Source organism: Zalophus californianus, chromosome 9 (assembly GCF_009762305.2).
Source record: "Zalophus californianus isolate mZalCal1 chromosome 9, mZalCal1.pri.v2, whole genome shotgun sequence".
Lineage (NCBI taxonomy): Eukaryota > Metazoa > Chordata > Mammalia > Carnivora > Otariidae > Zalophus > Zalophus californianus.
Window position 1 is genome coordinate 98,684,282 of NC_045603.1, and position 15,799 is coordinate 98,700,080.

Sequence of the window (15,799 nt, forward strand, 5' to 3'; positions counted from 1 at the left end):
GTGACAGACAGCTCACAGGCCAGAGAACACCATTCTAAAAACCCTTTCTGGGTGTCTCTTTCTGCAAGCCCCCATTCTGTGGCAGCTACTCTTGCCTTGTCCCCTGCCCCCGGCTCAGCTGCCACCGGTGCCACCAGCCAGCCTTCTGTCCCCAGCCAGCCTTCTGTCCCCGTGGAGCAGTGGAGCACTCACTCCGCGTTCCGGTTTGTATTCTCCACTCCCACTCCCCCAGCTCAGCAAAGCAAGTCGTATTTCTCAGGATCTGTCCTCTTTAGGAGACTGGGAGTGGGGAGGGGGCTGGAGGTAATGAATATTGAATTTACTTTTGTCCTGCTCCTAAAGCTTTGCTTTGTTCTTTCCTACTCAGTGTTCCTGCTTGAAAACTTCCTAACTCCCCCTTCATCGACACTGTTTTCCTGAGCACTTTCACCTTCTAACAGAGTGGAGGCTTTTCTTTTTTTTTTTTTAAGATTTTATTTATTTATTTGAAAGAGAGAGAGAATGAGAGAGAGAGAGCACGAGAGGGAAGAGGGTCAGAGGGAGAAGCAGACTCCCTGCTGAGCAGGGAGCCCGATGCGGGACTCGATCCCAGGACTCCAGGATCATGACCTGAGCCGAAGGCAGTCGCTCAACCAACTGAGCCACCCAGGCGCCCGGCTTTTCTTTTTTTTAAAGATTTCGTTCATTTATTTGAGAGAGAGAGAGAGAGAGAGAGAGAGAGCAAGCAGGGGGGAGGGGCAGAGAGAGAGGGAGAGGGAGGCTCCCCACTGAGCAGGGAGCCCGATGTGGGGACTCGTTTCCAGGACCCCAGGATCATGACCTGAGCCTAAGGCAGACGCTTAACTGACTGAGCCACCCAGGCGCCCGAGTGGAGACTTTTCCTAGGATGTGTCCTGTTTATGGTCTGCCTCCTCCTGCTGGAATTTAAACTCCACTAGAGTGGGTGGTTTGGACTGTCCTCTTTGGAGATGTGTCCCAAGTGCCTTGAACCTGACACACAGTAGGTGCTCAATAAATATGTATTTATTGAACATACGAAAAGCTAATGTTCCAATTCTAAAATCATCACAAAAGCCCTTTACCATCCTGTGTTAACTGATGGATATTTACAATTCTGTCCTTGCTCTTGGGAGACCGTGTGCCCTCCTGAGTCTACGCCTAAGTTCCCACCTCCTCTGTCCTCAGCCCCAGCTCCCAGCCCAGGACCATCCTCTTCTCTTCCCCTGTATGCAGCTGACCTGGCTTTGAGGCCAGCGGGGGCCCTCCCCCTGCCCCAGTACCCTTGGTCACCTCAGTCTGCTCTGCCACCTCCCTGTACTCTTGTAGGAATTTCTTTCTGAATTACCTGCTAGACTCTATTCAGACATTGTCCTGGATGGTAATATGACATTTCATGCGTCTTAAAAAAAAAATCTCCCCAACTAGATTATCAGCTCCTGGGGTACCCACTGTAGGTATTCCGGAGATACTCAGTGAAAAAATAGTCCAAAGAATAACACTTGGATGGGCACAAATGATGTGTTAGGGACTGTTCTAGCTGCTAGATAAGCTCATTGAGCCCACAAATGGCCCCATGAGGTTGATAGCCTTATGATCTTTATTTTACAAATGGGTAAACTGAGGCACAAGGAGGTTAATGAACTTGCTAGGAAGCAGCAGAGCCAGGATTGTCCAGTTCCAGAACCAGGGGCTCACTAAGTGGATGTGTTAACACTGGCACTGTTCTTTGCTTTTTTTTTTTTTTTTTTTTTGCCTCTGATCATCGAGGAGGGTGAAAGGGCTGCAGGTAATGCTGCAAGGGTGGTGTCATCCTGAAGGTGCCACTGAGCAAGCCAGCAAGCTGACTCTCTGAGTCTCAGGGGCTGACCACAGGTGGTAGTTGCACCTTGGCTTGTCTTTCTGAGCCTCCCTTTCCACAGCTGTGGGGACAGCAGACTCACTGAGTGGGGATGGCTGCTGACTTCTGTTCTGGGTAGTGGTTCTGGATTCAGGAGGAGGATCAGAGGCTGGTCACAGGCTCCTCCCGGAGGGGCAGTGTGTGTGTGTGTGTGTGTGTGTGTGTGTGTGTGTGTGTGTGTGTGTGTGAGAGAGAGAGAGAGAGAGAGAGAGAGAGAGAGAGAAACCTGGGACCTTAGTGTGTGGGTTCAGGCAAGTATGGACAGGTGAATTATAGTTAAGGAGAACCTGGGGGTTAAGAAGCTATCACTAGGGGCGCCTGGGTGGCTCAGTCGGTTAAGCATCTGCCTTCTGCTCGGGTCATGATCCCAGGGTCCTGGGATTGCATCTTGCATAGGGCTCCCTGCTCAGTGGGGAGCCTGCTTCTCCCTCTCCCTCTGCCTGCCACTCCCCCTGCTTGTGCTCACTCTTACTCTCTCTGTCAAATAAATAAAAATCTTGGGGCACCTGGGTGGCTCAGTTGTTAAGCGTCTGCCTTTGGCTCAGGTCATGATCCCAGGGTCCTGGGATCGAGCCCCACGTCGGGCTCCCTGCTCAGCGGGAAGCCTGCTTCTCCTTCTCCCACTCCCCCTGCTTGTGTTCCCTCTCTTGCTGTCTCTGTCAAATAAATAAATAAAAATCTTAAAAAAAAACAAATAAATAGCTTAAAAAAAAAAAAGAAGCTGTCACTAGTGTCCCCCTGGGACCTGTGGGAAAGTTTCAGAGAGGGAGAACGTTGTCACAGAGTCACTGCCTGCAGACTGCACCATATAGGAGGGCCCGGCCGTCTGGCCTGGGCTGATGTCTCTCACCCATTTCCCCACTTCCAGCACCTTATATGCTGTAGTCATTTTGCACTATTCTTCTTTCTCTCTCTTTCTTAATAGCTTTTTGAAAAAAATTTTTTTGAAATGACTTTAGGTTTACAGAAAACTTGCCAGAAGAGTACAGCTTCCCTCTAATGTTAACATCTCATGTAACCATGGGATATTTGTCAAAACTAAGAGGTTAACACGGGTACAGTACTATTAGCTGAACTGCAGATTTTATTCCGACCTCGCCGGTTTTTCCACTAATGTCCATTTCCTGTTCCAGTATCCAGTCCAAGATCCCACAGTGATTTAGTATTTCGCATGGCTTTTAATTCTCTGAATTCACTGGGCTCACTCCCGTCTGTTTGCCTTTGTGCCTGTCATTTCCTTGTTTATAGTAACTTTCCTATTCACGGCAAACTCTTATACATCCTGCAGCAACCCTTCTGTTGGGTCAGAAATAATGCGGGGAACTTGGTAGGAGTGGAATTTGGGGATCTGGCTGTTCCGCCATATTAAGTGGGGAAATTGCCACTTCCATACCCATGCCCAGGATCTCATTTGATTCTCGGTTGGGTTTTCTGTCTCTTTCTTTATGCAAACGCAAGCAAATACTAACATATATTACTACTCACTCCCGCCTCCCCCAGCCATGGTTCCTCAAGGTCCACAGGTGACTTTCCCAGGACAGTGCAGGCGGCTGGTGGCAGAGCAAGGACCTGAACTCAGGCAGCCGAGTTCTAGTTTCTTCGGGCTGTCTGTCCTCTGTGCTTTGCCTGTCTCCGCTGTCCCTGGTGGTCTAATCTGCATATGCTTTGGTAGGACACTTGGCTCAGTTTGGTGGATGGTAGGCTTCCTGTGGTTTCTCACTACCATGCATACTTAGAATGATTGTATCATCCTTGGCTTTGGGGGTTTCCCTCAGGTTACTTCAAGCTAGATCGTGGCTGCTGTCCCCACCATCGTTCTACCCGCCTCTGCGGAGCAGGCCAGGAAACCCCCCAGAATGCTAGACCCCTGGTCTCCCTGACTCTGTCTACCACCTGGAACTTTGGTGGGCCTTCTGCCACCCTCACCATCCTCTCCACCCTTGATTCTCCACTTCTTGGGGGGCTTTCTTACACCCCCCTCCTTTGGGGGATGCTAACTCTCCCTGAAGCATTAGGTTTGTATTTTCCTCTAAATTTAACTTTAGATGATTTAACATCTAAAATTTAACATTTAGATGATTGAAAGCTAAAGATATAAAAGGGTAGGGAGGGAGAAGTGTCCCTTCTGGAAATTGTTCTAGATTAAGATTAAGGAGTCCTATCAACCAAGGGCAACATGTGGGCCTGGTTGGAATCCTCCTTCAACCATATCAATTACTAAAAAAAAAATGTTTTCTGTAGGCAATGGGGGAAATTTAAATATTGTCTAAGTATCAGATGATATTAAGGACATGTTGTTAATTTTTTTAGGAGGATGATGGTGTTGTGGAATATTTTTTGAAAAACCCTATCTCTTAGAGATTCATCTTGAAATTTTTAAGGCTAGAACGATCTGGTGTCCGGGACTGGCTTTAAACTTCTCAGCCCCTTCCCCAAAAGTGGGGAGGCAAATGACATAAGAATGGGGATGTGGTGGTAATTGCTGATGCACGGTGATGGGTACATGGAATGCATTATACTACTGTCTGCGCTCTTGTGTGTGTTTGAACACTCCAATAATGACAAAATACATCTCCATCCGACCTCTCCATCCCCTACCAGTCTAGCCCGCCCCCAGTAACGAATATTGGTTTTTATGCATGACTCTTTATGCGAATACTAATATATATTATGTCTCATTCCCTTCCCCCACCATTTTTTGGCACCTTGCTACTGGGACATTCGCCTTTTCCCATCTTTATTGTATGCAGTAGGCAGAATAACGCCTCCCCCCACAAATGTCCACATCCTAATCCCTAGAACCAGTACATATGTTCCTTCACATGGCAAAAGGGACTTTGCAGATGTGATTAAGGTTAAGAGCTTTGAGACGGGGAGATTATCCTGAATTATACAAGGGAACCTAGGCTCTTCACATGAATCCTTAAAATCAGAGCTATGGTCCTGGCTGTCGTCTGAGGGAGATGTGACAAAAGGTCAGAAAGACAGGACAGTGCTGGCTTTGAAGCTGAAGGAAAGGAGCCCAAGCCAAGGAATGAGCCCAATCCTCTAGCAGCTGGAAAAGGCAAGGAAATGAATTCTCCCCGAAAGCACCCAGAACACCTTGATTTCAGCGCAGTGAGACCCATGTGTCGGACTTCTGACCTCTAGAAAACGCAGTACAATAAATGTGTGTTTAAGTGTGTTGTAATGTGTCACAGCAGCAATGGAAAATGACTACCTTCTGTCCTGGAGATCTCTCTGTATCAGGACAGGTCGTAGCAACATTGGCTCCTCACATTACACACTGGCTCTGAAGTCTGATGGATCTGGGCTGGGGTCCTGGCTCTGCCACATACAGGCTGTGCAGTTGTGGGCAAGTTATATCACCTCCCTGAGCCGGTCTCCTTATCTGTAATAAAGGGCTCCTGGGTGGCTCGGTCGGTTGAGCGGCTGCCTTCGGCTCAGGTCATGATCCTGGGGTCCTGGGATGGAGCCCCGCGTCGGGCTCCCTGCTCCGCGGGGAGCCTGCTTCTCCCTCTGCCTCTGCTCCTCACCCCGCTCCTGCTCTCTCAGATAAATAAATAAAATCTTAAAAAAAAGAAAGGGCAGTAATGAGAGTGCCTGTCTCATAGACTTGCTTTGAGGGTTAAATCATATTAGCGCATGCAACACATTGAGCACAGCGCCTGCCAATAGTAAATGCACAGAAAAGGACAGCTGTTAATGATACTGTGGACGGAATGATTATAACAGAGATCTTTTGCTGGGTGCTCCAGGAGAGTGGCAGCCACCACTCCTCTCCCCTTCATCCAAAGTTGAGGTTCCCTCCTTCCCACACTAAAGGCGGGTCAAGGGCACGATGGGACCCTGGCAGGTTCCCGTGCTGCTCCCTCACAGCATAGCTTCTCTGAGGGATGGGGACCTCCTGGATCCCCCTCAGTAGTCAGCTTGGCGTGAGCTCACCCCCTCCTCAGGCTGGGCCCCTCCTAGGGGGTAGTTGTGGTTATTGGAAAGGTTTGCACTCTGCCTGTAACCAAGGGCATGTTCTGCCCTCTGGGGCTGCATGGGATGAGTTTGCTTCCCTTGCACACCACGGCTCTTCTGCCTTTTAGATGGGTGTGGGGTGGCAGAAAGAGCATCATAGGCTGGGTGTGTGTGATGGGGGGCACTTACTTGCTGAGTGGCCCTGGGGTTATGTGAGTCTTTTCTGTTTTCATAATCTGTAGAAAAGGAACAAAACCACCTACGTTTCAGGATCATCTTGGGACCCTACGGAAACTATCCCACACATAGTAAAGTCCAGTAAATTCTGCTTCTCTTCTTTCCTGCTCCGGGCCACACCTTCTGGGTTCCTTAACTACTCCACCCCCTCTGGCTACTGGGGAGTGCAGGGCGCTGACCAACGGCAGGCCTCCAGGGATGGGCCTGCCATAACGCCAGAATCTTCTTCTTTTTTTTTTTCTTAAGATTTTATTTATTTATTTGACAGAGAGAGACACATCGAGAGAGGGAACACAAGCAGGGGGAGTGGGGGAGGGAGAAGCAGTCTTCCCGCTGAGCAGGGAGCCCGATGTGGGGCTCGATCCCAGGACCCTGGGATCATGACCTGAGCCGAAGGCAGACGCTTAATGACTGAGGCACCCAGGTGCCCCATCACCCAGAATCTTCTGCTGGGGGAGGTCTGCTTTCAGCCCTTCCTGCCCCGCTGTGGGCCTTCTCTCTCTGCTTTGCTTCCTGGCAGGAGCGGCTTCTTTCCTCTCTGGGGGAAGCACTGTCCTCTCTCACTGCTGACAACCCACAGAGGCCCGGCCCAGCCCTCCCCACTGCTCTGGCCTCACTGTGCTTGGGGACAGCCGGAAACTCCTCTCCCCACCACGCCAACCCACAGATGCTTTTCCTCGGCATGGAAGTGCTTCCTTCGTTTTAGCTCTGGCCCTGGACCATCCCCCTGTGCCCCCGTCCTCATAAACTTGTCTAGATCTGCAAATTTGTTTTCCCAAATTCATCGAGTTGCAGGAATGTGCTCTGGTCACACAACATGAGCGGAGCTCTGCCCACACTTCTCTGTCCCCATCGCCTTGCTGGCTTGTACACATCTGTTTCTGCCACACACACTCTCAAGTGTCTCCCCAGCTCCTTCCTTGTCTCTAGTACCTGGGCTGTCCCTCCCTCCAGCAGACAGGAACAGTCCCAGGAGAACCAAAAGTTGGAGGGGACAAGGGAAGATGGTGGGAGGGAGATCTCATTTCCTTTTTGGCCCACGAGGCCAGCTGGGGAGGGTGTTAGACACTGCCCTGTGCGTGCATGCGAGCACACACACACGTGTCCTGCCTCCCATGGCATGAGGTTAGCTGTGGCTGGAGTAGCCAGCTTTCTGAGGCAAAAGTGGTTAACCCAGAGATTACTGTACTTTTTCTCCCAATTTAAATTTAAGATGAACAAACAAACAACCCCCTTTGGAACAAAGAGACTTAAACCAACACTGACACAGAAAACTGGGCTTCTAAATTGAGACCTGCGCTGTCTCTCCAGGCCTGGCAGACCCCACTCATTCCTTTTTTATCCTCTACTTCCTCAGGGTGAAACCCAATTCTGGAGGGCCCACAGTGTGTGGCGCACCTCCCCCGCTCCCCCCACCTCGCTCCCCCCCCCCCCCCCCCCCCCCCCCCCCCCCCCCCCGACTCTGGGCTATTTCAAGAATCCACAGGCACCCTCCCCCTCTGGCCCTGGGCACTTGCTCTTTCCTCAGCCTGGATCCCTTTCCGCCAGCAGCCCTCCTTCTTTTGGACCTCTGCTATTGGATGGCTTCTCCACTTTACAGATGACACAGCCCAGCCCAGCCCACCCATTCCCTACCCTCCTGTCCGGCTTTGTTCCCTCCATCACCCTTGTCACCACCTGCCCTGGTGCCCATTGATTTGTTTTGTCTTTGTCTCCTTCCACTTGAATGTAAACTTCACAGGGACAGTGGCGGTTCCTTTCATTTGCTGCCCTATCTCTAGGGCCTAGGCCAGGCCTTCAGTGGGTGTTAATGCATTTTCGTTGAAAAGGAAGGGAGTGCTTCATATGTGTGGATGGATGTGACTTGCAGCGGAAGCCTCTGGGCTAGGGCAGCTGGGCTCCCGGATAAGGACATTGTCAAGGGAGAAAGGGCCCCCCCTTGGCCTCCCTCTGAGGGCTAAGTGGCCACCCACTATCCAGGCAGGACACAGAGTGCGGAGGGCTGGTGAGTGGGACTCCCCAGGAAGCCATGCTAGGCCTGGCCAGAGGTGAGGGGTCCCTGGCTCAGCATCCAGCCATTCCTGCCTGTCCCTTCCTGTGCAGTGAGTCAGCCAGCCTGGGGAAGTACGCCAGGGAAGTGGCCCCTGTCAGGAGCATAGCAGGGTTAGGGGTCAACAAAACAAGAGCTTGCTCATCTACTCCTCCCACTCTGCCCAGCAGAGGTGACTTTTCTGTATTTCCCATCTCTGTCTTGATCAGTGCCTATCTGATATGGGTTGAATTGTTGCCCCCAAATTCATATGTTGAGGTCCCCACCTCCTAATACCTCAGAATGTGACTGCAATTGGCAATGAGGTCATTGCAGATATAATCAGTCAAGTTAAAATAAGATCATACTGGAGTAGAGCAGGCCCCTAATCCAATATGACTGTGTCCTCATAAAAATAATGCTGTGCAGATAAGGAGGAATTTTGAAGTCCTCAGGCTAAGTGCAATCAGCCAGACACAAAAGGACAAATATTATACGATTCCACTTAGGAGGTACCTAGAATAGTCAGACTCATAGAGACAGCACACAGAGTAGGGGCTCCCAGAGGAGTAGGGGAGTGGGGAGTGGGGAGTTAGTGTTGAATGGGGACAGAAGATGCAAAAGTCCTGGAGACAGATGGTGGTGATGGTTGCCCAACATAGTAAATGTGCTTAATGCCACTGAACTCTGCTTCAAAATGGTTGAAATGGTAAAATTTTTTGTTATGTATGTTACACACACACACACACACACACACACACACACACACTCACACACGAAGGCCCTGTGAAGAGAAAGAGACACAGATAAAGGGAAGACATTGTGAAGACACAGGGAGAACACCATCTACAAGCCAAGGAACACCAGTGATGGTCCACCAACCACCAGAAGCTGGGGGACAGGCATGAGATGCTGTCCCTTACAGCCTCTGCAAGAAACAACCCTGCACACATCTTCCTTTCAGACTCCTGGCCCCTGGGACCATGACATAATACATTCCTGTTGTTCAGCCCCCTGGTCTGTGGTAGGTTCTGGCAGCCCCAGGAAACGGATACAGTATCTCTCCTGGCCGGTAATTCTTTCTCTCCCGGTCCCTCGAGTTCTGGAATTTAAGCAGAAATGAGAAGAGGAGCTGGTTTGTGAGGATTCTTCAGCTTTTGGCTTTCTTTCATTCCATCTGTTCTCTTGGTTGCTCCTTCCCTCTGCCACCTCCTCCCCCTTCTCTATAGTCCCCACACAATATGTGAACAGTTACTTGTTCAACATCTTCCCTCTCACTGGACTGTGGGTCCAGGAGGCAGGGACCTTTTGTGCTCATTCAGGGCTGTGTCCTCAGTGCCTGGTACTTTGGAGCACTCAGTACACATTATAAATGAATGAATTCTGTAGAAGGGGAAGGAATGAGTCTTGTCTCCCCACCACCACGCCACCCCCCACCCCTGGCCCAGTCAGACATGCTTTGACAAAATGTCTGTGCTTATAGTAAGCAGGGACAGTAGAGCCCCGCTCATGACCATGCCAGATGGTTGGGACCTCTCCTGGGTGGGGAGGATGCTACCACAGAAAGTGATGAGGGCAAGCCAGGGGCCTCATGGACAAAGCTGTTTTCTTAGGTCCACTCATCTCAAACCTGGACTTGTCCAGTAATAGAAAGGCCAAGGAGAAAGGCTTCTCGTATTATGTCAGGCAGAGCCTGGAGCCGGATTGGGAGAGAAAAGCACCGGGTGGATATTGGAGTACACATTCCCCTTTCTCTTTCTTACTCCTGCCCCGCTCTGCTTCTCTGCTGTGGGAGCAAAAAAAAATAGGGGTGGGGGCAAGAATTAGAAGGAAACCAAAGTCCTCTCTTCATCTTTGATTCATAGATTCAATGACTATTTATGGACTGACAATGTGCCTGATACTGTGTTTAGGCCAAGGATGGAGAGATGAAGAGAGTCAGTCTCCAGTCTCGAGGAGCTCGGAGCCTGAACAGGGAGGTAGACCAGCAAACCGTCCCAGAACAAGGCCACAGCTGCTAGGATGGAGTCTATGGAGGAGGCTATGGGAGCCCAGGAGATGCTCTGAGTGTGGGACTTGGTCAAGGCTGCACGAAGGAGGTGCCATCTGAGAAAGGCCTTGAAGGATGAATGGGACTTTGATGTGGAAAGAAGGGGAGAGCTGGGGGAGTAGGGAAGGCATAATGTAAGCAGAGGGAGTAGCACCTGACAAGGCGGGAAGTCAGGAGAGGGCCTTGTAGGTCTGGGGTAGCGGGCTTGGGCATGGCGGTGGTGGGCGGCGCTAATGGGAATCCCTGTTGTAGGGAGAGAGTGTGGCCAGAGTGTACCGGACTCATGAACTTGGGCTTGCTCCTGAGAGTGAGAGGGAGTGAAATCTGGCTGTGCGCGTGTGCACGCATGCGTGTAACTATGTGGGCTGGTTATTTTCTCTTTGCCCTGCTTCCTGCTAGCCCACCCACTCTCTACCCTCTTCTCGACTTCTCTATAGGCTGCTTCACCTACGCGCCCTGACCCCCTGTTGGAAGGCGGGAGGAGAGATGGGTTGGGGTATTTATCCCCCTGTTGCCTTGTCACATTCCGGGCAGCGGTGGCGTCCCTGTGCCGCCATAGCTCTGGTTTTCCTTGGCTCTGGTAACTTGGCTTCCTCTCTCTGTCTCTCGGGCCCAGGAAGGTGGAGGCTTCCCATGGGGCTAGTCCCCAGGTGCATCTCCACCCCTGGTCGGTTCACTTTAGAAAACCCCTGCAGGTGTTCTCTCTGTTTCTCTCCAGTAGCCTGCCTGATGGGGTGTGGCTTAGCCAGCATTTGGTGGGGAAAATAGCCCTGATGGTGTAGACTGGGGTGGGGAGAGACGGTCTCAAGGGTGCTGGTTAAGACACTTCTTTCTTGAGAGAGAGAGCGTGCACGCGCGCACACACACACACACACACACGTGTGTGTGTGTGTGTATGTGTGTGTGTGTGTGTGTGTGTCGGGGGAGGGGCAGAGGGAGAGAGAGAATCCCAAGCAGGCTCCACACTCAGCATGGAGCCCAACGTGGGGCTTGATCCCACAACCCTGAGATCATGACCTGAGCCAAAATCAAGAGCTGGACGCTCCACTGACTGAGCCACCCAGGTGCCCCTGGTTAAGACACTTTTAAAGTCGGGGTGAGAGATGAGGGGCTGGCATTGTGGCAGTGGCCATGGGATGGAGAGAAGGGTCTAGAGCTGGGAGGCATTTCTGAATCGGAACTGTCAAGTTTTGGTGACTGACTGGGTAGATGGGGGAGGTGAGTGGAAGGGAAGGATGGACCCCCAGGACCTGCTTGGAAGACAGAGAATATCGGTTCATAACCGCTGCACAACCAGCCATAAAATCTGCTATTTCCAATCCAAATGCAGGACTGTGAAGTTTTTGCTTAACCTCTCCTGTCTTGAAAACACCTCAGTACCTCAGAGGCTGTGGTTTAGATACCAAGGGGACAAAATTGTTATCCAGTCAGAGGTGGTTCGAAGAACCAGAGACAAAGCCACTGAGTCAAGTTAAGGTGGATGACGTGTTTCATTCACTTTTACGCATGTGCATCGTCAGGCCACTGAGCATCCATTCACCCTTCATTGTCAGGCCATTGAGCATCCATTCACCATTCCGGGAGAAAAGAGCGCCTCCCTGTGCTTTAAGAACCGCCCTCTCCCCATTCTGGCACTTATGCTTTGGGTGGGATTGATCCCCACTCTGTGAGTCAGCCCGATTGGCCAAAGCCACGGTCTGTCTTCAAGGTCACAGTGATGAGCGTGGGAGGGGCCTGGGCTCCAACCAGAGCCAATGAGACTTTCTGGAAGAAAGGTGGGGGCTCCTCCCCCACAGCCTTGAGCCTGGAAGCATAAACACTGCAACCGCTGTCTCCATTTTGTCATCATAGGGAGCCTGAGAAGGCCAGCTCAGGGCGGAGATCAAAGCTAAGCTGAGACAGGGAGAGAAACCAGGGTTTTGTGGTCACATAAACCCCAGTCAGGCTACACTGGAAACAGCCCAGCCCTGCTGCTGGACTTTTCAGTTTGTGAGCTCATATTTGGTTTCTGCCTTTTTCTTTTTCTTTTTTGGTCACTTGAAGCTGAGAGAGTTCTAGAAGAAATGGTAGTCATCATCAAATTTTGTCTTAGATTCGAGTTATTTAGAGACAGTGCCTCAGGGGCGCCTGGGCGGCTCAGATGGTGAAGCGTGTGGCTCTTGATCTCAGCTCAGGTCTTGATCTCAGGGTCATGTGTTCAAGCCCCACACTGGGCTCCACACTGGGCATGGAGCCCTACTTTAAAAAAAATTGAGGGGTGCCTGGGTGGCTCAATTGTTAAGCATCTGCCTTTGGCTCAGGTCATGGTCCTGGGGTCCTGGGATTGAGCCCCGCATCGGGCTCCCTGCTCAGCGGGGAGTCTGCTTCTCCCTCTCCCACTCCCCCTGCTGTGTTCCCTCTCTCGCTGTGTCTCTCTCTGTCAAATAAATAAATAAAATCTTAAAAAAAAATCGAGACAGTGCCTTGTGGCAAGTGTAACGGGATTCGGTGAGACCATCCCAATTCCCCACTTGGGCAAGCTCCTTCCATCTCAGGTCCATGTTCGTGAAATAGTGCCAGTCACACCTGCCTGTTTTGAAGGTTAAATGAGAAAGAGAAAGAAAAGCTGTAAGGTGCTTCCAAAATTTTAATTACTGCTATTTTATTATATGTTCCTTGTGGGCAGGCACTAAAGTGCTTTCTGTTTTTATACATACCACAGAGACTGCTGAAGCCTCACACAGAGCAGGTGGTCGGTAAGGCTCGGAGAGCTTTGTTTGAATGGCACCGAATGTTCTTCCTGCTTATTCTCTGCAGTCTATAGGTGAGGAAAAATGGAGTCACAGAGAGACAAATGATGAAGCCATAGGCCAGGAACAGACTTGGGAATCCTGTCCCCGAACTCAGTTGAGGCCGACAGCGAAGCTTCATCCCTCTGAGAGGAGGCGAAACGACACTGGAGGAGGAGTGGATCCCGTGGCTGCTATGTCACTAGCCTGGGGGGTGACTTTGGGCGAATCAAGTCCGCACACTGGGTTTCCATTTTGTGAGCCTTCACTTAGGGTCAGTCCTCACGTGTAAGCCTCCGTGAGTTCTAGGTACAAGTCCTCTGTTTTTGTTTTTGTGTCTTGGTTTGTTTTTAAAGATTTTAAGTCATCTCCACACCCAATGTGGGGCTCGAACCCATAACTCCAAGACTGAGCATCACATGCTCTCCCGACATAACCGGCTGAGCGCCCCCTAGGTGCAAGTCCTTTGAAGTACAAAAAACCTGACCTTGAAAGCGGAAGGTCCTGCTTGGCAGGTGCCTTGGGAGCAAGAGAGCTGTGTGCTTTGGGGCTCACCGAGCGCCTTCATCTGCATGGTTTCCTGTGCTTTTCCTGGGGCTCTGAGACATCCCTGACAGGTGGTGTTTCTTCCAGCGACAGAGCAGAAGCCGAGGCACTGAGAAGTTGGGTGACAGCGAATCGGCGACCCGGCGGAATTCACATCCACTCCTATGACTTTTGGTTCAGGCCTGGCACAGGCCTCTTTGTCACCTGTTGGGAAGGCCATGGCCCTTAGGGACTTGATTGCAGGTGGAGCTCCGTCAGTGCTGAGGGGAAGGCTCAGAGGAAGCCAGCTTGTCGCAAGTCCCACGCGGGGGCCTGGCCACTGTGAGATGGCCTTGCGGCAGCCTGGCTGCTGGGGGCGCTGGAGGCCCAGGCTACCCGGATGTTTATTTGGCGGGCCTGCCATGTCCACCGTTCCTGGTGGAGGTGGGGTTGCTTCAGCAGGATTTGGTGAGCAGCTCTCCTGGGCGACGAAGGGAGGCGGCAGACACTGTCTGTTTGTCGGGCGGTGAATAGCTCTTCCGGCCATTGTGCTCACCAGTGCCCTGGGTCATGAACACAGAGACCAGGATGCCTTTGTAGAAGTCACAGCAACACCCTGTACTTCCCGCATTCCAAGGAGGCTCCTGAGTGTGGTCACTGATGGGAGGTCTCCCAGACACCTGCTTCCTCTTCCTCTCCGGGCGTCCATCCTCTTCAGGACTCGATGGCCATCGTGATCTGGGGGTGGGGGGTGGGAGGGCCTTTGACCATGCAGCTCCCCCCATGTTGGGCAGCCTTCCTTCCAGACATCATCTCTCGGCTACAAAAAATACTAACATCACAGCAAATATTTTCTGATTTAGGCTCTGCTTAAGAGCTTTACGTACTGATTTTGTCAACAGTTCCATGAAGTAGATGTTCTGGTTATCACCCCCTTCCTGTTCCTAGGAAGGCAACCGAAGCGTAGAGGGGTCTTTTTTTTTTTTTTTTTAAACTTTTTATTTTAGAATATTTTTAGATTTCTAGAACTGTTGTGCAGAGATAGTGTGTGTACCCCGTGCCCAGTTTCTCCTGCATTAGGAGGGTACATACACACTATTCAAAAACGAATATCCATACATTATCATTAAGTAAAGTCCGTAATTTATTCAGCTTTCTTTACCTTTTACCTAAGGTCCCTTTTCTGCTCTAGGATGCCACATTTCATTCAGTTGTCATGTCTCCCTAGGCTCCTTCTGGTTGTGACTGTTTCTCAGACTTCCCTTGTTTTTTGATGACCTTGACAATGTTGAAGAGTATGGTCAGGAATTTTGTAGAATGTTCCTTGATTAGAATTTGTCTGATATTTTTCTCACGATGGGTCTGGGGTTATGGCTTTTGGGGAGGAAGATCACAGGGGTAAAGTGCCATTTGCATTATGTATCAAGAATACATACTACCAACATGACCTGTCACTGTTGGTTTATTACATATCAAGGGTATATACTATCAACATGACCTATGCCTGTTGGTGTTGACCTTAGTCACCTGGCTGAGGTAATGTTTGTCCTTTGTAAACTGACTCTCCCTTTCCAATACTGTACTTAAGAATTACTTCTTGAGCACTAAGAGGAGATGAAGCTGGTGACCCTCCTAGAAGCGGGCGGAGGGGAGGGAGGGCAGAGCAGCGTGATGGCAGGTCTCCTGCATCAGAAGAAGAATTTGCACCTGGCCAGGAGGAGAAGCTGGTGGCCTCTGAGGCAGGCTTGATGCAAGAGAGGCGTCGGGGTCTGGGATCAGGCTTGGAGCAGTCACTCAGCACAGCCCAGTGGTAGGAGAGCCACCTAGGCATTTCCTGGAGAAACAAGCAAGAGCTTGGGTGGTCTGGGTCTCATTTTCATGGACCTCATCTCTCAATAAGTGATGCTATAATCAGATGCAGAGACACAGCGACAGAGCAACAATAAAAAAGGTACATGCTGTTCAACTTTAAACTGCCATCTAGCTTACCATTGGACGATTTTGTGTAAGAGTTTGGGATAAGTAAATATTTGTTATAAATCCTGAAAGTATTTTGTACATTAGCACCACGAGGTTGCATTATTCGGGTTGCAAGTGTAAATTTTGCAGTGTAAATATTTAAATGGATCATAAGTTTCATAACCTTGTTTGGACACTTCCTCGTTTTATAAAATATAGGTACTGGTAATCTCAAAAGACAGCTTGGCCTGGGCCCCCTCACAGGACCCCAGAGAGACCATGCCTCCTTCAAGCACCAGGGCCTGGGGAGAAGTGAACCCCATGCTCAGAGGCCTCAGAGGGCGAGCTGGACCAGAGCTGCACCAAAC